Raw genomic sequence first — 22,258 nt, forward strand, 5'->3', positions numbered from 1 at the left:
GTCCACATAGCGTCACAAGTCAGAATAACGACATATTCACCGCCTTGAGAACCTAAAATCTCACAAAATTCCTTCACATAATCACATCGTCGAACATATTTTCAATGCATTTCATACAGTGGCCCACAAATTTACTAAATAAATCAAAGTAAGAATTGTATTTTGTATCTTTGGCATATTTCCGTGAGAAATAGTCAAGTAATTTCAGAAGAAATTTAATCAGTAACCGTTCTTTGGTAGTCCCGGATACGCTGACCGATCTACTAAACTTTATCACACATTACAGTCGATGGTCGTCCAGAACCCAAATCACATCAACACACAAACCTCGAAATTTAAACTGTTATGTGACTCACAAAATTAAAACAATGTGCCAAGTTTTCCGCAAAATTTCGTCACCAGTATACACACCCTCTGGAAAAAAATTAACAAAATAGTTGTTATTCTTTGGAACATCCTGTCAACAGATCAGTCACATTAAACGTGTCACAATATATCCACTACTCGAGAGACAATGTAAATCTACTAAATAGTAATTAAGGTAGGTTCATATTGTTTATGACAGGTATCTTTTTCAGAGCTGCCAACACCACTTTTAAGACATAAACGAAAATTGTTTTCGACTTCCTCTCGTAAAGGCCTCTATGCGTTTCTTCTCATAAAATATTTAATTCACTTTTCTTCCATTTTCCGCCGTCGTTATTCCTGTATCACTCCATCCTATCAAGATTTGTCTCTCCACTAGCAGACGCAGGGTACAGTCGAAACAAAAATACTTGTCATTATATAGTACTGTGCGTTTAAAATTCTTGGTGTTTTTCTGAATAATCCGTATATTTATGAGACGAATTCATTGCTTGATTACAGATACGTATTACATTAAAGCTATCCGACATAATCTAAAAATCCTGCATTGTCTACATACTGACTTTTAATAAGCATGTCTTCCACACTTTTTTGGGTATGTTTACAACATACCTTTACACTCAACTTCACATTTCTAACTCCATCGTTCAACTGCCACCTTGTTGTTTTACATTTTTCAGAAATGTTGTCGTACTAAAAATGCAAAAACTGGTAAAAATCAGTTTCATGACCGCCACGTTGGTCTAGCGGTTAGAACGCTGGCCTTGTAATCCTGGGGTCCCGGGTTCGATTCCCGGCGGTGCCCGAATTTGTAACTTGTGTTGGGCAAGGCCGTGGTCTGGGCAACACGGAGTTTTCCTCCGGGGGCTTCCCCGATTTCTCCGTGGCATCCCAACAATTACTTCATTCACACACAGAAGAAGGCAATGGCAAACCACTTCTGGATCATCTGCCAAGAACGTATATGAACAGGTCCCAGTCCGAGAAAAGGATGGAAGGATCCTGCTCATAATATGTCGCCAACCTCATGTAAAGGAGACGGCGTAATAAAGAAGAAGAAGAAGAAGAAGAATAAGAAGATAAAGTTTCATGATCTTGGATTAAAAGACGTTATTGATGCTACCACACTACAAGTTTAAGTTGTTAATATTGATTGCGATAAATTAAAAAGTAGATTAGTTTGGAATGATATCCAATGGCAAATGCAATTAAAATTTTTCAGCGTCTTAAAAAGTTGGACAGACAGCTTGCTATTTCATAAGCTTGCGTTTTTCCACAGATAAGGAAAGCAGGCTACAAAGCAAAGTTCTTCTATGACAGGACAGTAAAATTAGCCAACATAAACACCGGGGGTTATATTTACGCATCACGAGAAGATCTAACTGCCTTCCCAGTAATTTAAACTCTGAGGCGATTAGAGCATTTCCGTAGGTTATAAAGATTCAAACAACTTACGTGTAGGCTACCCTTTTATGATTAGTGAATACTTTTTCTGTCGGTTCTGTCACGAAGAAAGTCTTGCATTATTTTAATAAATGTCCCAAGGAACTGAGCTGTCGATTTTAGACTGCAAAGCACAAATTTATAATGACCGTAGACTGCCACATTTCTTATCGCTGGTGAAAATATTTACGCAGGCAATATTATTTAAAATAAAAACATTGCGTAAGTTTCCGCCAGTATAAGCGTGTGAAATTTTTTCTTAGTTCAGGAACAAACATTTTAGTTTTCCCCAATATTCCTTACATTTCCGAAGTAGTTCATTGAGAACACATTTTAAGTTGTTCTCGTGGCTGAAGTTTAAGTTTCGGAGATGAACCGCGGTCAACGTTTCTTCAAACAATGCAGTTGCCACATTCACCCTGAAGACTGCAACTGCAATGTTTGCCGAAACGTTGGATAACTTTCATCATTCTACGCCGCACAACCTCGAAATCCTAAGTTGCAAACTCCACGTTGACTCCGCACCGATGTAACTGAAAGAGTTGAAATGGACTGAGCGTTCTGGTTTCGAATTTAGCATGTACAAATCGTTTTAAACGTGGGAAATAAAATTACTTAGAGATGTAATTTTAATCGCCGGGATGTTGCTTCAGCACTGTAAGGGGATGAATACATATTTAAAACTGGTAGCTTATTTTAACAGCAATGGAAAATGTTGAAAGTAGAGGGTAATAACTCTGTATGGACACAGGATCGAAAAACTCGTCCAACGTAATGATACGTGGTTCAACTTCCGCTATTTTATTAACCATACAATGGCGTGGTATCATCCATATTATTATTTACAATTCACTTCCAGATATGAAGTTACTTTCTAACCACCTGTCTTACAGAAATATGAGATGATGATAGTTTCAATTTGAAATACTAGGCACAAGATGGGTTTAAGACAAAGTAATGAGGCAGTTTCTTACCAAATGTTCTGTAACCGATAAAATAAGACTACGAGATTGTGAAGGGAGGCTGGCGGTTTAAATTGTAGTCTGTGGTGCACTGTGCAGTGTTAACGCAAGTGGGGACACGCGTAAAGTACGGCCATGCTGCAGTCTATGACAGAGGACACATTCCAGTACTAGAAGTGTCCCCGATGTACCACATTGTTCCAGCAAGTCTTAGAAACTAACTTCCCTCACACATTGTGCCCATATCTGCCTTGTTTCTCGCTCAGAGTTCCCTTGAGCGATGTACAGTCACAGCATGCTTCAAGTGAATACAGAAAGATGTTCTATAACAAACAGATGTAGAATTCTCGTCTCCAAACTACGATTATCGGACCGAGTCTAGCTTCTATTTATAAACATCTGTGTGTCTGTTTATGACGTTAGTTGGACGTGAACAAAAGAAGAACAATAGTGCTATTACTGTCTAAAATATTAAAGGTAAATAAAATTACGAGGAATAAAGATACCATGTTGATAAGGGCGAGTCCAAAAATCAGTCTTGTTGAAACGAACAAAGGCTGGGTCCCAATAGGACCATCCATTTCCTATTACTTCCGACAGAGATAAATGTATTTCACACATGCTGCTACGTAGATAACAGTGTCATCTTGAACTGATAAAAATATTTTGAATGCAGTCAGTCAAGATTGATGTAACAATACGGTTGCAATTTTCGGGGCTAAAGCGATTCACGCTGGTGTGCTTATGGCGACAAGTGCGTGCTGCGGTGGATTAACAACGGGCGACACATTTATAGACAAATCAACAGAAGAAAAAACGGGCCGCGAACCCTGTTCTGAATGCGGTGGAAATATAAGGGATCTATTCATTCGGAATCCGCATACTTAAAACACGAACAGAAAGGAAAGAACAAGCAAAACGTAAGAAGAGCGATAAAGGAAGGCAGAAAGTAAGAAAATCTTGCGAAGAGAGAGATGGAACGAGACAAAGGAAGGAATAAGAAGAAATAAAGGAAAGAGACAAAAGGAGGAAGACAGAAAGACTGGAAAGGAAAAAGTAAATAAACAAAGAAAGAGGAAGGAAAAAAAAGGAAGACAGAAAAAGGAGATGACGAAAGAAAACGTAACAGGAAGAAATAAGAAGAAGTAATAAAAGGTAATATAATAAGGAATGGAGTGGGCATTTTTTACTGAAATATGAACAAATGCGCAATGAATAGAAACTCAGTAGCTGAGCCTTGAAAGAAAGTGAAAGATGTTGCGGTTGGAAGGTTAGCACATCTACTTCTTATTTTGAAAGTACGTGGTTCGAAGTCTACATCTTTCACTCAGTCGCATATAATTTCTTATTGTGTAACTGTGTTACCTTCCGTTCAGTATTTGCGCCTGCTGCTTCTAGTGTAGACTATATGAATCACTCCGATGTCAGAGAAGTTGCTGCAAAATCACGGCGAAACAGTATTTAGATGAGATAAGACAATGACTTTTGGGAGCAGCGTAAGCACGTAAGACTTTACTAACCCCGTCTTACCGAAAATTAACGTTAAAGATACCCCGTTATTTAAACATAAATGACACAATAAATAATGACCGAGAAGGTCTGGTTACAAATATTTATTTGAATTACTGAGCGCGCGGAAGAAAACATCTTGATCCTTCTCGTAAACGTTGAGAAGTACATATTTCTAACCGGTTTGTACTGTAACTATGGAAATAAGAAGAAGAAGAAGGAATCTAAAGAATTATTAACCACATACATGGAGGAGAATATTTTTACGAAAGCGGAGGTTCTTCTGCTGCGTCAACAAAAACCTGCCACTGGACTATCTTGAGGCAGACGAACCAGTCTCGGATATTTAACAACAAAGCTATTTTATTTATCCCAAGTGTTTTCTTCCTTTAAGTTTGTCAGACTAATGATATTACTCGTCTCTCATTTCTCTCACGCCACCGTCATGTCGCTTCCATCCCATCGACCTTGATTAGATCATCCTAACATCATGTGACTATTATTGTTCTCTTAATGCTTGAGGATGTTATTTGCATTTAAAGATACGTTGATATTTTTCAGAAAATATAATAAACCTACTGATATCGTCGGAGACATTTTATGGATAATACAAATTTAGTAGTTTTTCATAACATATTCAATATAGTATATCAAATCTAAAACTTCTTGACGATGGTGAAGAGTCAATTGAATAAAAATTTACTTGGATATTATCCATCGTCTAGTAAATATAATAAAATATAATAATATAAAATATTGGTACGGAGATAGGGATTAGCTCTATCTAGTGGGCCCAACTGTGTAGGAACCTGAATACAGAGATAGAGTCCCATCTCCGAAACGTCGTTTTACGTTTTATATTTACTAGACGATGGATAATATCCAAGTAAATTTTTATTCAATTGATTCAATATAGTGTTTAAACACGTGGCCTTCCGTAAGAAGAAACTTATTTTAACATATTTAGTTTCAGATATTTTCTAGAGGAGATCACAGATTCAATGAAAAAACAGACACGATCAGTTTGTTGGAAATACATCACATACAAATTTTCCAAATTGAAGTCGTATGAATTAATATTATATACAACTACACACAGCAATCATACACACACAATATTAAGAGCGATATATGTGCAACTTCCGTTTTCCATTTCCAGATAATGTTTTCGAAAACGATACAAAAATATTGCGTATAGAACGACTAATTTATACACTAAATTCTTCTGGAGCTACCAGCCATGTAAAGTACAGCTGGTAGCCCGAGAAAAATTTATTATACTTAGTCGCCGTGAAAGCTTCAAATCATAAACAACTAATTGAGTTTAACGCAATGAATTAATTCTAGGGGTTCTATGATTATTCAACAGCGCACTCTTGTTTATTTTATATACGTGAAGGCACAACAAAGCTTTTCTCCTTTCAAAGTGGTTCCACATTGCTCGTTGTTGTAGTAGAGCAAGAGACGTTGAGTGATATTTTGACAGTACTCGTCAGTACCGCTGACACGTTAACAAAGCAGTTCGTTATCAGAGCGCCTGCTTGTCACGTTATATTGCAGACCTCAAGTATAGACATTTATCGAGTAATCACCTACCACTTTTTCTCATAATTAATTTTGATCTCAGAATAAACAGAATTAATCAATTGAGCTTTGTATGTGTTGATTCAAAAGTACCTTTACATATGTGTGTCGTGATACTGCACGGCCCTCACTATTGCCAACCTTAAACCACTTTTCGTGAAAAACGTTCTTCGTTGTATTAGTAAATACACAGAAGTCAAAAATAAGTTTGCAGAAATGCTTGTTAAATATCACGTATTGTCTGCGAGCCAATAGAACTCGCTGGGCGTCACGTGTTCATGAATTCCTACGCTATATTCTATTTTATTTTATTTATTTAGTGTTCTGTCTGACGACAGGTCCATATGAAGAGGATCCTTCCATCCTTTACTCGGACTGGGACCTGTTCATATACGTTCTTGGCAGATGATCCAGAAGTGGTTTGCCATTGCCTTCTTTTGTGTGTGTGTGAATGGAGTAATTGTTGGGATGCCACGGAGAAACCGGGGAAGCCCCCGGAGGAAAACTCCGTGTTGCCTAGACCACGGCCTTGCCCAACACAAGTTATAAATTCGGGCACCGCCGGGAATCGAACCCGAGACCCCAGGATTACAAGGCCAGCGTTCTAACCGCTAGACCACCGTGGCACTTCTATATTCTATAACAAAACATTAGTCCCCGCAAAACTATTAACATGCATAATGCGTTCCATTACTCGAGACTACTGAAGTACAATGTGTTTGGAACAGGAATAGTCAGAGTACGATAGTGTAGTAAAATGACCCCTTTCTTAAGTTCCTACAATACGCGAGAATTAAGTAAGTCTGTGTATGCGGCCTGGCAAGTGACGTGTTTCACTACTAGCAGTTCGAATAACATCGTGCTGCTTCTAATTTGATGCAAACTTTACTGGTAATACTTTACAACAACGGAAGTTATTATTTTAATAACCGAAACATGTCGTAAGAGACGTTTCAATTTGTAAATCGATCATTCGATGCGGAACGTGAAATGATATTTTAAATATTTTATATTTTATTATCTTATTAAAATTGTGATTTGACGGAAAATATTAAAATATTAACCTAATTCACAATATGACGCAAATATACTACCTTATGAACGGAAGTTATAATACATTCAGAAAAAACCAAACAGACAAGTGAATATCAATACTTCGGACAGCGGACCAAAGATAAGCATAATATTTGTGCTAAAGATCAGTGTTCTTCACTCAAGACCATGGGGTCAGCACATTTTATGATCGTATCTCAGCAGGACAGCAAAAAAAAAACCGACGACTGAGGACATACAGGTGTGCCTCGAATCAGATTTGAACACACTTTTACAGTGTTTGAACTTCGTACGCCGTTAAAGTGTTCTTTACCGAATATTACCAGAGTGATAAAATCAAGAAGATGAGTCGAGCAAAGTATGTAGCACGAGTGGCGAGAGGTGGAAAATGCACACAAACTTTAATACGGAAATCTGAAGGGGAGAGATCACAAAAGAAACTAGGTGCTCTGTAGGATAATATTGTGTAACTCTGTGCGCTGCATTGCAGTGGCTCAGAATAGTGATCAATGATAAGCTCTTGTGAACAGGGTACTCAACCTTCGGCTTACATAATAGGCAGGATAGTCCTTGACGAGCTCAGCGACTAGCAACTTCGTGTTTTATGACCAGATCAGTATGGATTCAAATAGAGTGTAGGACAATGCATTATCACAACACTAGGAAGTAATTGGTAAAAGCTTGCATTGCAGTTGCTTATTTAACGTGAAAGAGCCCTCGTCGCTGTTTGGATGGGAGGCTGGGTGTGGCCTACAAGTGATCTGGGCGTGGTAAACTAACGCCATGTATCGGAGCCGTTCCCGAGAAGCAAATATTACTCAGAGCACAATAAATTGCCTTGTTTTTCATGGAATTCGAAAGTTCATTACCAGGTTTACAAGAGCCCATCACTGGGAGATGTCCTGAAATAGTTGAACTGTATTTATTGGAGTGTCTGTTGGGCCTCTGGGGCGCTATGAATATGGCGGCGAAGAGAAATAATCACTGTCTTTACCGGGAAGCGAACTGTGGTTAAGCAGTCCACCGACAGTCACTTTACTGACTGATCTACATTACTTAACCTATCTTCAAATTTCTTGCTTACTTTCAAGGTTTCCTAGGAAACATCGTACTATTTCGACCCCGATATATCACTCAACAACAGATTTAAAACATTTCTGCTCTGTGGGATTTGAATATTAAAACTTCATACAAATTTCGGGTATTACGGGTCCTTTCAATAGTTTCTGTGGACTGTGAAAACGAATTTTCAGGTTAACAGATTTATCACACCTTCTCGATAACGCATTTAGAAATAGGCGTGGCAAACCTATCGTCTACTGTCCGCTGGGAGCTACGCTATACTCGTTCACGAAACATACGTCCACCCCTGCAACATTATTTATATATACATTGCACTGCGCTACTAGAGACTACTGAAGTATAATGAGGTTTGAACACGAATAGGCGGATTGCGCCTGCGCAGTATGATTTTGTTTCCCAGCAGACTTCGAGTGTCATGCGGACAGTAGTCCATTTCTCTGCCTGTTCGTCGATTTGTTGATTATTAAAGTTTCAGCAACCCAATAAAATTTATCTGAACGTTATCCTGCTTTGTGCTTAAGGAGTATCCTCCCCCACACACACATACACGCGCGCTCGTTCGTAGACATACACAAAACTAAAGAGAACTGATACACAAACACACTTAAAAATCTCACTGGTTCACGCAAATTAGTAAGAAAATCATATTTAACTTGAAAGAATGACCTTTAACTGCTCTCTCAACCCGTGGAAAAACCAACCGACAGGAAGTTTAAGAAAAATGTACCGAAGAAATTATTTTCTCGTATGGAAGATAATGTAACAAGATGACAGTGAAAATTACATGATAAAGAACTTCATGATCTACACTCCTTACCGAATACCATGGACATTAAATCACGACGGCTGTGATTAACGGTTATGCAGCACGCACGAGGAAGTGATATACACGTGTCAGAAATTTGACTGAAGAGCCTTAAGGGACAAGATCCTTCGGGACACACAAGTGAAATATAAGCACGATATTAAAATAGATGTAATATGTTAAAATTATTGACTGGACTCAAATATTTCAGGAAAGCTTTGATATAGCTGGACGAGACAAATGATTTTGGCGATTTCACTCGCATATTCCTGAGATGAAATATGCGGACAGACGAACAAAGACGAAGTCTTTATAATAATTCGTACAAAGAACTCGAAAAATGTCTTCTATTTCCTATCAAAAAAGAGTACAGCAATTGTTCACACTTCATCAGGTCTGTGTTTTCATGAACTAAAATAATGGATTTGAAATAGAAATTTTGATGACAGAAGAGAAGTTTGCAAGTATTTGAACCATGAGCTGTTCATTTCCCTGCTGATTATCGATTTGTTGGACTGGGAAGCCTCGCTCGTCTGTTAAATGAAGATTACAGTTCCCAGATATTGAAACGCCTACACTGGCCTAGGCAAATATACGTCCTTTGCGAAAAGTAAAACATGGCGACGATGCGTTAATTTATTTCCAGATACAGAACTATTTGATACTTTGCGAACATAAGAATGTCTACAAAAACTATACATATAAATAACTAAATAGCGTAGAGTTTTGATGGCTCAGCCGGTCAAGAAATATCCATTTTAAGGAGCGCGAAACTCCATGTCCTGACCGAAATGAACACGATTATCTAGTCGGTTTCTCGGTCTGGCACGTGGTCTTTTCCTCTCCGACTAAAATTTTGTACGCACCTTTCACCTCACTCCTGTTCGCTATGTGATCTGCCCATCTCAACAGATTTTGTCACCGTAAGGACATTTACTGTGAGTCAAAGCGGTGTCCGCTCGGTTCATCTGATCGTCTCTCCTATTATACAATTTTCTTCAAATTCCTGTCCCTTCCACTTAGGTCTAAGTATTTTCCTCAGTCATTTCTCAATCTATGTTTCCTTTTAGGATTAGTAACTAAGTTTCATACACAGAGAAACAGCAGCATAATTCTGTATTTTTTAGTCTTTGGTATTTTAGATAGGAGACAGGACGTTGAACTGCTCAATAGCAAGCAATCCCCGAATTTAATCTGCTTTTATTTATTCGTGAACTCAATTTTGATGTATGTCAGTCCCAAACACTTTCTTTCTTTCTTTATCTCCTCTTTTACCTACAGTTGTCGAGGTTTATTTATTCATTTAATTGATCTGTTTGGACAATGGTAGGGCTCCTCGGATGAGTGATCAGCCCAACGCAAGGCCTCTACCTATACAAACACAGAAAGACGCGGACAAACATCCATGCCCTGAACGGAACTCAAACCCACGGTCGCAGCAGTCAGGCGCACGAGGTCCATGCCTCAGACCGCGTGGCTACTGGGGCCGGTGGTCCCAAATACCCCTACGTAAAATATCAGAACATTTTTAATTGCGTTTCATAATTATTAATAACTGTCGTCACATTTCCCCTGTTTAAGAACACACACACACACACACACATATATATATGTATGCGTATATATATATATATATATATATATATATATATATATATATATATACACGCATACATACATACATAAGTGGGTTATTATTATTATTTAGTGTTTTGTCTGACGACAGGTCCATATGAACAGGATCCTTCCATCCTTTTCTCGGACTGGGACCTGTTCATATACGTTCTTGGCAGATGATCCAGAAGTGGTTTGCCATTGCCTTCTTCTGTGTGTGAATGGAGTAATTGTTGGGATGCCACGGAGAAACCGGGGAAGCCCCCGGAGGAAAACTCCGTGTTGCCTAGACCACGGCCTTGCCCAACACAAGTTATAAATTCGGGCACCGCCGGGAATCGAACCCGAGACCCCAGGATTACAAGGCCAGCCTTCTAACAGCTAGACCACCGTCGCCGAATTTATAACTTGCCAATAGCTGCTAGTAATTATATTATACTGGAAAGCTAATAATACACATAAAATAGTATTAAATGATCAGAGAAAAGTAGGACGTTATTGGTGCGGCATGTAGCTCGAAGTTCGTACAAAATATTAGTCGGAAGGCCTAAAATGAAAGACCACTTAGTAAGAGCTGGGAGGAAAATATTAAAACGGGTCTCAAACAAATATGGTACGAGAGTTATAAACCGGAATCATTTGACTTATGATATATTCTAGTAAGGAGTTCTTTTAAAAAGGGTAACGAACCATCAGCTCATATCAAGGAATTTTATAAATTTCTTTGGTTCCGCATGTGTGCTGTGTGCCTACTCACTAAACTGAAGCCGGTCACACTTTCTGAAGCTGACCTACAACTCATTTTAATCCATTCAATAGACTATTTTTTCTCTGACCTAACTCCAGTAACTTTCAAAGGAATGGTGTAGAACGGCCTTAATATTTATACTGAGAGGTCATTGCTTTTTCGTCAGCTTCACAGAGCACCCACCATATTCCGCTATAGAACGAGTATTGAAAATGTAATAGAAGTGAGTTTTATTACAAAAAAAGTGATAACGGAGGGAGGGAAACACAAGGTCGTTATGAGATCTGCAATCGACGATCGAAGCTTGTGGCCAATGAACACACCAACTGCAGAGTATTTGTGTAGGAACTGCTGAATAGAATCCCAAACTACTTTTGCGGCCTCTCCACCTGAAGAGGTCAGAGTAAGAGGTGCACAAAAGGCGTACGTATTGATTTGGGAGCCCTCATGTTGTGGTTTCATTTCGTAAGTGCAGGAGAGGTTACCTACCTTTCATTACGGCTAAGAACGACATATGGTACATATACTGATGAGAATTGGATAGTTTCTGCACATAAATCACACTTGACGAAATAAGCCCAATAATAAAACCGGGATTAAACGCTGCTAACATCGAAGTTAAACATTTTACAACATCGCAACACAATGTTCTATAGGTTGGTAGCCTTCTGCTAGGCCTATTTCTGGAAGACTGCCCCCTGTCAGCCGTCCGCTGCTGCCTAGATACTGAGCATATTTTAAGATAATGCTGTTTCTACCCGGAGACCGTATCCTTCTTACGTAATTAACCAGAGGACACGCGATACTGTATGATGATAGACTCGCCTGAAAGTGGCACCAAAAACTAACTCCGAAGTGGACACGACGCCGAATAACAGTTGCTCAGCAGGAATAACTGTCACGTTTTGAGAATAAACCAATCAGCGTTGGTCAGACTACGCTGTCGGTACTCTCGCGAGTGCAATAAGTTGTCAAGTCGCTTTGCCGAGTCATATGCTGCTGGACTTAAGGTAATTAAACTTGAGATGGTAAAGTTGCGTCATATTGTGATATAATAAATATATATTGTTTAAATCTTATCCGTCTAATCACAATAAATTCTTATTAAATATTAAAATATTACATTAATTAACATTTAAAATATTAAAAATATTAAATGATGTTCTTTATCGAAATATTCGATTTACATTAGACCATCATTTTTCATTTTTCACGACATGTTTCAGTTCCTAAAAGAACTATCTTCAGGTGTATATAATTATATAAAGATTCAAATCACTAATAACTTAAATACAATTTCTTAAATACAATACGCTAAAATAATATATAGAAATTGTATTTAAGAAATTGTATTTAAGTTATTATTGATTTGAATCTTTATATAATTATTTACACCTGAAGATAGTTCTTTTAGGAACTGAAACATGTCGTGAAAAATGAAAAATGATGGTCTAATGTAAATCGAATATTTCGATAAAGAATATCATTTAATATTTTAAATATTTTAAATGTTAATTAATGTAATATTTTAATATTTAATAAGAATTTATTGTCATTAGACAGACAAGATTTAAACAATATATATGTAATTAAACTTATTGTTAGTGGTATAGGGTTGAGTTCAACTGGAATAAATAATTATTACAAAAATAATACGACGTCAGAATGGCTATCTTTTAGGTTCTAGCACCATGTAGTCTGCTAGAAGTTTACCAACGTTTCAGAGGTCCATGCTGTCTCTATCATCAGGGTGACAATGATTGATGCAGCAAGGACTTCTGAAACGTTGGTAAAGTTCTACCAGAATGGAGGTGCAATGGAGGCATAATATCGACGTCTGTTTTCGCGACAGCCAGTCTCGTTTGATTTCAGTTAACCAACAAATTATCAACCAACGAACTCCCTGGCAGTAGGAAGTCATTACTGCCACCAAACCTTGCCACTGGACACTATATTGTGCCAATTCCATGCACCGTCCGACCTCAGAATCGATTTCTTAATGCTGTATAAAATACTGATATCCGTTGTTATACAGAGTAAGTCTAGCTGCACAACTTTGAAGAACTGTAACCGTGTTACCTGCAGCCAAAATGTGCTGATATCAGCAGATATTTGTAGAGCGTAACCTCGAGTATGCTCTCTTATGTATTTTAAAACCCTAAATATCATACAAAATCTAAAGATACGTGAGATAAGTTTGTGACACCGTCTAGACTTAGCCCTGAAGATTTATCCGAAACGTTTGTACACGGCGTCGCAACCCAGAAGAACAACGTCAAAAGATATGGTCCATCAGTTTAATCAAATTAACGGAGCTCAAAGGGTAATAAAAGGTGGAACCTTGATACGATTTCGAGCGTTAAGAGGATTCAGTGAATTAACAGAGGCACAAATTTCTTTCCTCGAAAACCTCGTTGAAGCTCCTTTCATTCAATGCAAAATCTTTCTCATACTGTAATTCGTCACCTTAACGTTACCGATGAATCATGAAAATCTGCTTATTTTAAATCGTCCACACAGTTTCTTTTCCTTAAGATGCCATTTTTAATGACAGCCTGATTACCTCTGTTCTGGCTTAACTTACTCTGAGTAAAATATGTTACTAATTTTAAAAAATATTATTTGAACGACATTCGCTTCGTCTTAGTTGAAATAATCAACACTAAAAAGCATGAAAACATAACTTGTATTTAATTATCACAGCATCGAACGCGGAAATGAAGCCCTAATTATTATAGATCCCAAAATTATATGAAGTTAGTTGTCAGCTTCAGGCTTCAGCAGATTTACACCGATGCCCATTTAACAGGAGATGTAGGGTCCAGAATCGGTCGACATTTACTGGCGTAAAGAAACACTCGAGCTTATACGGGGAATCGGACCCTAGTCATCCAACATCTTCACTGACTATAATCTGAAGGCGTGCCACAAAATGCGAGTTCTATGAAGCCTTGTAAAATCTCTAGCTCCGAAGCGACGGTTTAATCTTCGTTTTGGAGTTATTCCGTTTACGCACCGAGGTGAGTATAATGCATATTGCAGAACTTTCGATTATATCGATTTGGCATTTTGAATGGCGCTATAACGAGAAATGACGTACATTCGGTCTGCAGTAATGTATTGCAGCCTACATCTTCTGTTCAACACGCGGAAATGAGGACGCTACTCAGTGGCCTATACTTTCCATAATAAGAGCGCCATTTTGAATATATATGAACTTTCCAATTCCTTTCTTAAGATAATAGGACGGACGAAGACACGGTTATGACAGCAAAAACTATGGTGATAGTAATTATGATTATGGCAAAGACTGTTGACTGTTGACAGTGATGATAATATTAAGACTATGGTAATTAAAGCATACACAAACAAGCAATTTTTTTTAAAATCCTCAAATCATACCGAGCAAAACATAGTCGTATTATAACATTTAAAATATTTTATCAATATATTATTCCTAGCGCATCGGCGAGGCTACAAATGAAAAGAAAAAAATATATTTTATTTTTAGGTGATTTGGTGTTCACTGACATTCTGGTTTACACGTTCTTTTTCGAATACCACAAACTACATATCTCGTTATCCATTTCCAGTTGCTCTTGATGTGAGTTTCACATGTAAATTTTGATATATACTTTCGAAAAAATATACAACTACAAATTGTAAAAGAGTAATTCTGGGAATACACCATACGCGTTAGAAACATACACCGACATAATAACTGTAACCTGAAAATTTTTTCTTCACAGCATCAACGTTAGTCTCCTACCCTAGCAATGCGGCTACCAGCGAATACACATGTCGAAGCGAAGTCTATAGTTCACACTTTTACTTCCTCATGGGACCTAGTTCCAAGTCTGGGTCATGTCATTAATTCACGTTTTTCGTCAAAACGGGGGTCCGCAGTGGTAGCGCAGTCTGAGGCGTGGGCCTTGTGCCGCTGGGACCGTGGGTTCGAATCCCACTCAAGCCATGGATGTTTGTCCTCGTTTTTCTGTGTTGTACTGTCCTGTATACTGGTAGAGGCTTTGCGACGGGCCGATCCCTCGTCCAAGGAGTCCTACCGAACGTCTATAGATCAAGCCAACGAAAAAGTTGGGACCCGCAGTCCTCAGGCACTTGAAGAACGGGTCGTTCCCAGTAAGCCAGTATCCCAGTTTTCTTCAAATCAGGAATATATAATTGGATATTTACTTAATTAATGTCTGGAATATTGAACTGTAATTAACAGAAGACAGAAAAAGCCACGTTCGGACAAATGCAAGGATAATGCGAAAGACTGAAATTATGACACCAGCTACACATGTAACTTCCGGTTAGAGGCATCCAAACATTTTAGCACTTAATTTCTGTTGCACTGAGTGTGTGTAACTGTGTGCAAATGGTATGACACAAGTCGCCTAGTAGCATGTTATTACCACGTAAGACTAAAATATAATAATAAAAATAATAATAAATTTCTTCTGTATATGATTTAACGATGTGTCAAACGTCATTGCTAATTTATCGTACAATTAGCCTGGAAGAACTGAGGAATACCACGACATATCCTGAAAAAGGAAAGCATCCAATCTGAATGAATAACCGTTCACTATAGACCTAATATTCCAATCATTTCAAAATTATCCTTCTTGTGGGGGAGGCCAAAATTGATCTATGCATTTAGCTGACAGTATGTGACGTAATTGTCTCGCTGTCATTTATTTAAATGTTACCTTCCATCGTCAGATTCGGAACTCTAAATAACAGGTTTTTATGAAGTATTCCGAAACTAATTTAAATTTTTAGCACAAATATTGCAGTATATCTGAGTACTAGATTATATCCAAATTTCTCTATTGGTTCTGGAAGAAAATATGAAGTAAACTAATGCAGATGAATATACCCATTATGGATTTAGTTTGTCTACTGTATGAACAACGTCTTAAAATTTTCTTTCAAAACATCCTATGGACTGAAAGATGATCGGGGTTTGATCCCCGATAGGGACAGAGGATTCTTCCTGTAGTCTCTGCGTCCAGACCGGCTCTGGGGCCCACCCAGCCTCCTCTCCAATGGGTACCGGGGTCCTTTCCCGGAAGTAAAGCGCGGCCGAGGCGTGATGCTGACCACTCACCCCCATCTAATGCCGAGGTCAAGGAAGAGAGGAGCTATACCTCCACTCACCCCAAACGCCTACATATTGAATATAACGGGACAGCTTTCCCTTTTCTAGTACTTTTACCTTTCAAACCTTGAAGACCTTATATTATAATTTTCCGGAAGAATAAAAGGAAACTTGTATTCACTTGTGCATCGCACCCCTTGATTAAAATCGCTTTCCTTCTGTAATTATTCTTGAAAGCAGACAGACTGTTTTATTTCATAATAAAAATGCTTTCGGGACAACGTTTCAAGTCCGGATGAAAAGAAAGCTGACATACATTAATAAATATCCGGAATTTTTTCATTTCATAATGCAGAGTTGGACTTTATGCAGGATAAAGCCGGGCTCTTTTCCCCTCATTTAAAATTATAAGCGCACTTTGAAAATAAGATTGAATTCTACAATAATGAATACGAAACATTACGTCGACAGTAAAATATTACCATAATTGGCATCGTATGGTATGTCATATGTCATAGTACACTAGCGTTTCTATTCTAAATTATCGAAACGTCGCTTCGTTAGGCCTATGATTTACTGATCCAAATAAAAGGATTTTACAAGCATACGTACATTTTAAAACTACGGTATCACTTATATTCACAACATTATACGTACATCATATTCCAGCTGCTTAAGGTGTGTTAAAATCAGGAGACTACCTGTAGAGTTGAACAGAAGTGGGTAGATGAGACACAAAGTAATCTACTTATAATTACTGGGGGTTCTGATGTTTAGTGACACTTTTACCCTTAAACCGTCTCGTTTGGTTTATAAACAGCCTCCATTAGGCCTCATCGCCCTGATGATGGAGGCACTAAACAAATCAGAAACGTCGGTAAACTTATACCAGACTACACGGCGAAACATCATAGAAGACGACCGTCTTCACAGTTGCTAGTATTATTCAGTTGTGATACAGACAGGGCAACACGCTACGTTATATATCGCTTTGTTTCCATTTCAGGTTCGTTCAATTTTGGCGGAGTGTTTTCACAGGAAACATTTAAGAGAATTTACAGTCATTATCAGATTAAGAGATCACACATGTTTATATTTATTCTTTTCGCAATTTTACTTCCTATTCTTAGCGATGCAACATTATTAATCATTCACAGTGTGATTAGATAAGTCCTTGCTGTGGGTTTAGTGGAAATATTAAATATTAAAAGAGCGGTTCTCTACACGTGGCTCCATGAAATGTTCTGTATTGTTTGCTTACATATCTCTAAAGCGAAGACATAGTTATCGCCTGCATGAAATGTTTACTTTTAAAGGAATAAATAAAAATAATTTACATGTTATCACGTTTTAAAGAAAGTTATTAAGAAATACACGAACCTATTTGTTAACAGTAAATTAGTAGCGTGTTTAACACACTGCTATTAATTTTCAACTAATTCGTCACTTAGCCTGTAAGACGATAAGAAACAACGAGTGAAGTCGCAAGTCTGAAGAAAGCTGAGAACTCTTATACAAAAATACGGTGTGCTACAGAAGAGTTTTCTTTGCAGTTTTAGGGGTGCGAATATTTAAAAAAACTTATAAAAATTAGTCTATCATTTTGCATGCGTTATCTGCTTATCAGTATAGCCACTCACGCTGTTCCTGGCATCTAACGACACGATATGCAATTGAATTACATGAGCGGCGAATGTTTCCGTTCAAAATGCAGAACATCACTTCTGGTTCCATCGTTTCTAACCGGCATCTCCTTCTGCTTATAGTATCGATTCTACCCGCCTCTCTCGGCTCGTCACATACAATATGTATTAGTACAGGCTTCGATTATATCGAACTCGAACGCTCAGAGAAGAATCGACTTTCCAGCAAGTTCTCCAGGGGCAAGTCAATTCCATTATATAAAGTAGGGCCTTAGCTCTCTCTAATACTTGCTTAGTAATGAAAGAAAGAGAACACTTACATTGCACGGATGTAAGCAGGGATCTGTTCATACCACAGCCAATAGCAGAAAGCAGACCTGAAACAAGAACACCACATTAATCAATGTTCATTATTTCTTAGCTTATTTAATGACAGTTATATTAAAAGCGTATATAATATATATCAAACGGAAAGTGACAATTAATGATTAACTGGGAACGACCTGGTGGGAGCTTTGTTAGCCCATTCAAAGATTCTTGACTCAGTTTTCACGTGGAGGGACAGAGAAATAATAGAAACATCAATTAGGTAAGTCAGCGACCGCATGGATAACCAAACCCAGGACCTCCAGAATAAGTGCTAAGCACTTAGGATCGACGTTTGGTCTTCGGATGTTGAATAAATTCGCTGCAACGAGACATATTAACACGTCAAGGAACCAAAATCATTGGCAAGGTATTTAAAAATGTGCAAACATTTGAATAACTCAAGACTAACATGATAAAGTAATATTATCACTGAAAAGCTGATGGACCGTAATCATGGCAAAAATTCAACACCTTTTATAGAACACAATGTCGTGGTCATAACAGCCCTCCTGAAACATCTGAATAAAATTCACACTCTCACATCCCATTCTTTTAAAAGCGTCATGAATGAAATTCTATTCATCATTTCATTGAGCTGTTACAGTCAGAGACAAAGACGGACAGACAGATATGAAAAGCTTATAGGCACATTTTGCAACTCTCAGTTTCAAAATCGCCTATGGAAGCCTTGTCGTGCTATAAGTTCGTACATCATATAGAACACAAAAGGAAATACAGGATCACTTTACTTCTGCTACACAGCGTTACCGGCTATTTAGTGTGGTAAGGCACGCAAATATAATGTATTTATATCTGAAACCACTAAGTACCGTACTTTGCCCGTTTTTTTATAAATCAGCAATACTGTGGTAATAAAAATGTATTGTCATGTGAGGTTTATATAACTTTAATAAACTTACTTAATATTTATATCTACAGGTACATGTATTTTAGATTAATCTTTGCGACCTACAAAAGAAGGTCCTCAACACAGGATGAATATTCAAAAAATATTTGTTAAACACATTTGAGGACCGTACTGTATATCTAACTCACCTCACAAGTTCGTAAAGTCACCATGGTGGCAAAACTGAAATTAGGAACTTAAAAGTACAAACGTAAAGTAGTCACTAATAGCTTGGTATTCATACCGAGTTTCAAGAAATTCCATAAAATATTTCATAATTTGTTTTAATATGGTCATTACACAAAAATTATATAATTTATTACTTAACATAGGAAATAGTTTAGAAAATATTGTAAACATTTTTTATGATACTGACTATATAAATAGCTTATAAATGAATGGTTTGATCTGACTTTGTTATAAATACCTCGTGAAAGGAAATTCTACAATATTCCGGACAGTTAAGTTATGAGTCGCTTTCAATAGACGGAAATTATTCGTAATGGTGTGTAATGATGTAGTATAGACGCGAGTTTTATAACGTATTGGTTTCACCAATTCCGCCATGTTGGCCAGCTGACGTTTTCCCGTGTTACACATCACCTTATGGAGGGCTTTACAAGATCACTCAACGTAAGCCGGGGGAGGGGGGCTCTTATCAGAGACCTGATGCCCATTAGACAGCTAACACCTCTTTTTCCCATAAAGAATTGTATTCAGTGTCCATCATACTTAAGTTTTCCTCCACGTTCCCCTCCTGTACGTAACACGATTTAAGACGAACAGATCCCAACTCTACCAAGAAAAACCTTGCTGGAGAGAACGAAAGTAGGAACGAGACCTCATTCAACGCAGAGAGATAAAATATAAATAAATCCTGTTACAAGTTTTATTTACTCAAGGCGTTTGCGAGCAGAATACAGAGGAGAATATCTAGACATAGAGGAAGTAATATAAGAATGGGGAAAAAACATGTAAATTAGTTAGAAGCTTCGTAATTTATAAACCTCACGTAATATTTTAAAGTTACTGAATAATGCCAGGATAAGACGGGAGGGGCTTGTAGCACGGGTGCGTAAGATAAGGCATTCTGCTCTAGCTTTCGACTCGGAGGCAAAAATCTTATTATGACTGCATATTAAAAATATAACATCAGTCTAGTTTTCGATGCTATGAAATTATGCAATTCACAAATAAGAAACGAAACTGAACTTCTTTGTTAGACAGCCGTTTTAGACTATCACGGCACAAATTAGCCCCATTTGTTTCATAGCTGCAGGGATCAGTCACCACTGAGAAGGTGAAAGTCGCTAAGCTCGTCAAAATGTTCTCTGCTATTTTATGTAATCTTAAAATTTATTACCGTCTTCATAAAAGCCCGGCACGGAATCCAGTCCAAAACGTCAAAGCTTCTTTCCCTAACATTAATTTTAATATCATATTCCAATATGCTCACAGGTCCTTCGTAGCTTTCTCCTCCCTTCAGGTTTTTCGACTAACAATTTATGCGCATTTTTATCTCTCTCATGCGTGCTACATGCCCCACTCATCTTACCCTTCTTTAATTCACCATCCCTAAGGAACACGAGGTGAAGTACAAATTACAAAGCTCCTTGTTATGCATTTCCCTCTATCCCGCTGCTATTATTCTCCTAAGCACCTGTTCTCAAACAGAATCTACGTCATTTCTTGAGGGTGAAAGACGGACGTCAAAAACAATGAAGGTAGTCTTTATTCACGTCACATAATCACAGTTCTACTCCTATTTTAATATCACCTCTCGTTTCCATTTATATGGGCTTAAGGACAGGCACTACTCAATATTCAGGTTGCTTTCTGTGTGATCAGCATTTTAATTCAACTTCCCACAGCAATTTACTTCCTTAATGTGTATCCGATATCTTCCTTTATATGAAAATAAAACACCGTATTCTTTTCCGAATATAAACTTACCTGCGTTATATCTAGAGCCAGCACGGTGTCTTGCATGATCAGAAAAATTAAAGATGTAGAAGATTAAAATAATTTTACTAATTTCATTCCGAGTTCTTAACAGTTCAACGAGAATCTCTACTATCTGATTATATTCCTTCCAGATACCTCCAGAATAAATGGTTACTGGTACGCATTGTAATTTTACAACACGTTAAAATTATCACGTAACATTTTTGAACTTAGACTTAAATGCGTTACAACTTAATCGCCACCACGTCCAGACTGATTCGGGAAACCGCCAATTCTTCTACTTCCATAGAGCGGCCTGAAACTAAAGCTGGACACTTTACTGTGTCCATTGTCAAAATTAAGAATTCGTGAATCTTTAATTCACGTCCTGCGCACGTTTACCAAGCACGGGGATAAATCTACTTTAACCTCACAAGAAGTCAGACAAATTTGTTAATATATCATAAGGAAAAATCCTATACGCCACTCTTACATTCAAGTAAAGAGAATATGAGCGGAAAAGCAAATCCACTCTATTCAAATACAGGGCGATTCCATCACATTATATGGTAGTATCTAGACAAAGAGAGACCCTACCTACCAAAGTAACCTTCAAATGGAAGAGAACACGTAGCGTGAGCAATTTAAAATTTAAAGCAGCACTGACAATTTCGCGGCAGCCTTTGACGAGAATTCTCGAGAGGAGGAGGGGGGAGAAATAGGAATTTTTATGTTTTTAAAATTCCATCAGCTCCATTGCATACAATGAATAATATTTGGTATACACAGTTTTTTTGGTTTCAGTCTCAGGCAATTAATTGGAAATCACAGAAGGACCAGAATGATTATTATGACCTCAGAAATACTCGTTTAAGATATGAAGCACTATTAGTGTTTCTTCCAGAACAGCGTGCACAACGAACATACGATCTTTACATGTTCAAACCTCGGCAGCTTTATGTCTAATATTGAAAAATGAGAGCTTCAGAATTTTTAGTTTTCATCTCACATTACTTGAGGACTCTAGATACATCCCATTAAGATTAGACTATTCCACGCGTCCGTATATCAGATAGGACAGGTTGGGCCAACCCAAATGATCTTTCGGGCCACTTTGGAAA

General features: G+C 37.8%; 1 protein-coding gene across 7 annotated transcripts in view; it reads right to left on the reverse strand.

Annotated features, from left to right (window-relative positions):
• Positions 1-22,258, reverse strand: part of LOC147871604 (oxytocin receptor A-like) — a 546,632-nt gene that overhangs the window by 366,780 nt on the left and 157,594 nt on the right. For all 7 annotated transcript variants that reach the window (XM_087360682.1, XM_087360685.1, XM_087360684.1 and 4 more), the window contains exon 3: positions 18,238-18,294. The gene's annotated coding sequence lies outside the window, so the exon portion shown is untranslated. The remainder of the gene's footprint in view (positions 1-18,237; positions 18,295-22,258) is intronic.

The sequence above is a fragment of the Zootermopsis nevadensis genome, unplaced genomic scaffold (assembly GCF_977971745.1).
Source record: "Zootermopsis nevadensis isolate Lab colony 2312 unplaced genomic scaffold, Znev_1.0 Znev_ptg000045l, whole genome shotgun sequence".
Lineage (NCBI taxonomy): Eukaryota > Metazoa > Arthropoda > Insecta > Blattodea > Termopsidae > Zootermopsis > Zootermopsis nevadensis.